The sequence below is a fragment of the Diadema antillarum genome, unplaced genomic scaffold (genome assembly GCF_040938485.1).
Source record: "Diadema antillarum isolate AM-2024a unplaced genomic scaffold, OU_Dant_1.0 seq00000400_RagTag, whole genome shotgun sequence".
Lineage (NCBI taxonomy): Eukaryota > Metazoa > Echinodermata > Echinoidea > Diadematoida > Diadematidae > Diadema > Diadema antillarum.
The window spans coordinates 148,877-154,876 of NW_027271391.1; the positions used below are offsets into that span (position 1 = coordinate 148,877).

A 6,000-nucleotide genomic window follows, 5' to 3' on the forward strand; every position below is an offset into this window, starting at 1 on the left:
ACTACAACTACCAGCACCTCTACCACTACCACTACCTTTCCCACTCCTACTACCACTACCTCTCCCACTATTACTATTACTACCACTACCACTTCCACTACCACCACCCCTACCACTTCCATTACCTCTTCCACTCCCACTACCACGCATTGAAATCTAACCTTGTTATTTAATAGGACCAGCAATGAAGTGCACTGCACGACACAAAGACAAAAGTCTCAATGTAACACAACTTCTGAGCTACATTTGTGATCTATGAAAAGGCAAGACTGGACATTTTCTAAGATCATCACGTATCAGTTCAATTTATAAGGAGGCCTCATTTTCACCAATCCAATGGATATAACTGATATGCCTTGCATGTCTTCCAGGAGCAGACAAGAATCGACATTCACCAATCCTCCCATTCCTTCAAATCAATGTCACATGACAGGTAGCCACAATGGACAGGTGGCAATATTTTTTATATTTCTTGTTTAGTGTGAACAGGGTCTATAGCAACCACCTCTCAGCAGTGGGGTTTTTGAAAACGCCATGTTGCTTCATGTTCAAGTTGATCTATATAAATGATGAAAACGCGAACAAAATGGGAAAAGTGTTAAAATTGAACGTAAAAGGAGAAAGTTGTAGAATTCTGAAGTTTCACAAGTTTTCGCAGAACAAGGATATCGGTTACAACCAAATGCAGAAAATCAATTGAGGTGATCATCATCTCCCATGTCCCAGATTTGCAAATAAAACCCTTCATCCCTAAAAAGTCATCTCTGCCGAGTTATTACAGCAAAACTAATAAGATTTGAAAGCTATGCATAAATTTCTCTATGATTTCATATGAGAATTAGCGAGGCTCTGTGCACATGTCAATGGGAAACTTGTAAAGCAATGACAACACAACCTTATCTTATTTATACCTGTACTTGCGAATACTGCCATCGTTTCATGAATAAAATGTGACACTTCAAATTACCATATAAGACATGCTTTGAAGTTTGCATCTGATTTTGCTGAACTTGTAGGATTTTGTGTGGAATTACCATATGAGCTCTGTAGTTTGTGCCTGAACAGGTATCCTGTCTGGTTTAAAACAAACACTATCTATTTAAGTCACCTTAAACTTAGAGTGGAACTGCTTAAACTACATGCACACCAGAGCCCTATAACCCACAGATTGCTGCTGGAGTGTCGTAAGAAATATTTCTCTTCTTGACTCCTTGTGTGCCACATTCACAATCCAACTCAGTCGAAGGCTTGCCAACTTTGCATACTTTACTCAAATGTACAACCGCGCACAAACTGATCGATAACACGCAATATGCCACAGTATATTAAAAGAGTCATAACCAAGCAGCTTTGCCATGAAATTTGCATCACAGTAAAGCTTGCTATTTTTTTTCTACCACTTTCTGTACTGCATTTCCAGCATGAACGCTTCCATAAAAAGTTACATGGCTTCGAAAAACAGAATGTTTTCAAAAATCACTCATGCATTGCAGTCTCAGAATAATGTGGCACACAGGGGGTTTGCACCATGGCCCACAAAGAGTTAACAACGTGGATAGTATGGTGTCAGCATCGTATCATAGGAGAACATTCTTGACAGATAAGTCAACATTTCCAGCCGATAAATAATCTCACTTTCATAAGCAATCAGTCCCTGCATCAACGAATGCAATCTCCTTCCACTGGTATGATCGCCTCAGCTTTCCGGTGCCGAGCCGCAAACAGCTCCACCTACACGACGCTGAGCGTCAGGGTTGCCGCGACAAGACGTGCACTTTTCTGACGGGGGCTGCTTTGATGCCGGTCTAATCTAAGTCTGGCACAGGGAATTGCAAATAATCACACATCACCCACACACATCACTTAATATAAAAAGAGAGCGAGAGAGATTGAGAGTGTGTGTGGGATTGGAAAAATGGGTTCTGGCGCTAGATGACAAATACTCCTACGAAGGATGAAGGGTGGAAGGGTTTCTAGGAGCGACAACTTTGCCTCACACACTGTCTCGGAGGACAATGTTGGGCTGGCGGCAAGAACTAACAATGGCCAGGCGGCATGCACAACACACACACACACACACACACACACACACACACACACACACACTCACTCTGTGGTATTGACATTGGAAATGCAGCGTGAATGATAACCATATTTATGCACACAATCCTCGGGGAGAAGGCGCAAGCAAATGATATGAACAGTTGCCGTGGAAACGCAATGTTTGCAGACTCCATTATGTCTGCTGCCGACACTCGGAGTTCTGCCTCTAAACACACACCATCTTCTCAGCAAATCCATCCCTATCAACACGTCAAATTCAATTCACATCATTTCATTCCTTTCACTCAAAACTATACAGTAGATGCTGAGTGTGCACTACACACTAAATTTTGAAAAGGTCACATTTGCAGGACTCTGCTAAGTTCGCGTTTAATACAAGTAAAAAATAGAGAGTTGAACTGATTTCATCCAACTTGGATTTCCTAAGATGTCAACTTTGTGAGCTTACACCTCTAACTGAAACAATTTTTCTGCAAATTCTACAAGACTTTAACACTGTCATAATCTCCTGAAGATGGATATATGACATATTGATACGAGACCATTCAGACACAACAATAAACGTTATCGTAAGTGCACCATCATGTTTCATGGGAAGCTCACAAATATATGTAGGAGTCTCTCCCTTGTGCGGTACGAACTGTGTGTGGGCTTTGCGTAAATTAATTGCATTAAAGGGACTGTACAGTACTGGTTGAGGTGGGGATTCATGTTTTGAACATTCCTAAGTGAGATAATGAAAAACCTCTTATGAAATATGAAAGAGTATGTAATTTTAAGAAGGATTCAACGTTTATTTGATGAAAATTGGTTTCCAAATGGCTGAGATATCAAAAAAAGTGCTAATGATAAAAGGCGACATGCCACAACTTTATTAGGATCTCTTTGTTTCACCTTGTTTTTGGATATCTCAGCCATTTCAAAACCGATTTTCATCGAATAAACTTTTGATACCCCTTAGAACTGTATGCTCTTTGACATCTCATAGAGTGGCTTCTGAATATCTCGCAAAACGTTACAAGCTAAATCCTCACCTCGACCAGAACTGTACACACCCTTTAATACTTTGTGGTGTACTCATTTGTTAGTTAGTGCTAACGCTAGTGAGTGCCGTGTATAGGACTTAAGAATATAAGAGCATTCAGACACAAATTAACATTGTGTGGATATCAGAATGTCGCTTATCTAAACAATATATTATATGAGCATTCACACAAATAAAAACATCCTACATCCATACATCATAATACAGAACTCTCTCATTTGAAAGGGGGATAGTACACTAACAGGTTGCAAATGGAAATGACATACTGTATTTGAGGTGATAAAGTTGCTCCATTTTGAATCAAATAAAATCAAAAATATTTGGGTGCCACCTATATGCTTCCAAAACCAAAGGAGTCATCCGAACCTCGCAAATCACCTGTTAAACCACAAACATAATTGTGTATATATGGTACTATACAATGTGCCAATGAGCAACTCCATAATATCAAATTAATTGATTAATTTTACAGATCATGCTACATTCAACATTCATCAACTACTACATGTGATTGCGGCTGTAATTTCCATGCCTATTTTGCAGTTTTAACACAAAACACAGCCACGAACAAGTACCTGGTACGTTAACGCTTGCAAAGCCATAGCAGCGACTGCAATGCTATAACTTGCCATGCATGCATGACAAAATAATGCTATTATTGTATGGCAAGCTACATGATGTGTGTATAAATTTGAAAGGAAGTTTTGATTGGAATAAAATCCTTCCACTTTTTTAAATTGCTAAAAAAAAAAAGAAAAGAAAAATTGGATGTGGCTTATGAGGCATAGCAGCCGTATGGCCGAATATACTGCCATTATAAGGCACCATCCCAGGATGCATCTTTCACTTTCTTTCTGAAGAGGCTTAAACGTACACATATTGAACATAGGTCTTGATACGTGAAAAGGTGTAAACACAAGCCACCTACAATCCAAGCTTAGACTCTAGTTGCCAGTCTTTTAGACAAGGAAGAAGAAGGCAAGATCAAAAGACAAATGGGGGAGGGAGAAGAGAGTGGATGTTTTCCTATCTATTCTAAGCACAGTAAAGAAAGAATGAAAGGAAAGGATTGAAAAGAAAAGAAAAAAAATACCCTTCTTATGCGGCACCTGGGTAAAACAAGATGCTGAACACATTATGTACATAAAATGGGGTCTTTGGACAGAATCGGGAAATTCTTAATCTCTGCACCATCTGAACTGCATCCACCGCGGTGCCTGTAATGGGGGCCCTATTACTCCATGGTCCCACCCACTGAATTACAAATTAGTGTGATAATGGGCAGGGAATGACTGAAAAAAGAGCGCCTGCCTCAAAACTCATTAAGTTTTCGCTGGCAGTGATGGACAGGTTTGCGAATGGATCCGCACAGACGCAGAAATCATCAGTCTTCTGTTCCAGCCTAATTCCATGGTTCTTCTGAGCGAAGGTGGTCGTGGCCGCACAAATGTCCCCTCCTTCCCACGGCGAACATTATTCGCAGTACGTGGGAGGTTGAAGGAGAGGTTATGGGTAAGACAAAGATTTTTGCCTCTTTTTTATTTGGGGGGGGGGGGGGGGAGGGAGATTTGGAGGAGGAGACCACAACAGCAACAGATATCTGATAAATTAGCCAAAATGGACAGATGGTGTAGTGTAAACATGTAATCTTAATGAAAGTACATCATTCTGAGATTGTATCATCCTACAGTCGTGTGAGGGGAAAAAAAAAACCATTGGTCACATGACTTCAGAGACTAGCACGACATTCTGTTTGCAAAATGGTGCATTCTTACACAGGAGATTAAAAAAGGATGCTAGGGTGCCACACAAGCTTGGCAGAAATATATGAAAAACCATGGCAAACTACAGGTAGGCAAAATTCTGATAGAATCAGAATTGATCAGTTGTGCTGGATGTTTTATCACTCTGGCTCAATATGGAAGAAAAAAAAAAGTAGAGGGTGCCCAATAAACTGGAGTTAAAAACACATGAGTAGCAGAAAATGGGTACCGTGAATGATAATGAATCCGTAGCAATTTACCACCACCAGCCAGGGTCCCTCTACTCCGTCAGCAACTGCGCAAACTTGTTCCAGGAAGTAGGTCGCGATGAAGTGCGGCGCACAGGAGCAGCATGATCTCCCTCCTCAACATCTGCACATATCTGCTCCATCAATCAACGTGTGCAGTGGATGCCGCATAACCTCCAACTCTGGCTGGTTTACCAACATCGACACAAGGGAGTATTGCGGTGATGCTGCATCACGCGGAGAACTCAAAGACTGACCAGCCAACTCTAAATAGATGGTCATATCAGATGACCACTCGCACATATGCCAGATGCTTTTGTTTTTCTGGTATCAATGAATGAAGTGGGACTTGGTAATGAATTCATCAAAGCAGAGAGAAATTACGCTTGTGATGTCTGAGTCATGGGGTATATATTCTCAAGTGGTTTATATGAGTAATGAAAAGTCTACGAGGAAATACTTCCATTATCACAGGGTTTTCCATTTCATGCTCACTTCGGTGATCATGAATATCCTGAAAAGCAAAATGTATTGGGGAATTTCATTTTTTCTATTTTCATACTCATCACATTTGCTCCACACACTGGCAAAAATGTCTGTTCCCATTTAAATTTGAGACATTAATCCGATTACGACAGATAAATTTTCAATGCAAGATTTGTCTTCTTACAAGGAATGCATAAATTATGCTGCTTTCTCAATTCAACTTAACCATATGCCAGCCTGCATATGCTCTGTGTTATACAAAACACGCACAAACACATATGCTCAATATGTTTATGACCCTCTCTCACATCTACTGAAGATAAGTTCAACTGGACGGTACTATGGTAATGACCAGATGACCAGGAGAGACTGACCACCAGGTCTCAATTCGTGT

General features: G+C 40.5%; 1 protein-coding gene across 1 annotated transcript in view; it reads right to left on the bottom strand.

Moving 5' to 3' along the window:
- The window catches only part of LOC139732126 (dystroglycan 1-like), a 138,230-nt gene extending 132,896 nt beyond the window's left edge, over positions 1–5,334 (bottom strand). Inside the window, exon 1 of the mRNA XM_071642995.1 lies at positions 5,102–5,334. The gene's annotated coding sequence lies outside the window, so the exon portion shown is untranslated. The remainder of the gene's footprint in view (positions 1–5,101) is intronic.
- Between the last annotated feature and the right edge of the window lie 666 nt (positions 5,335–6,000).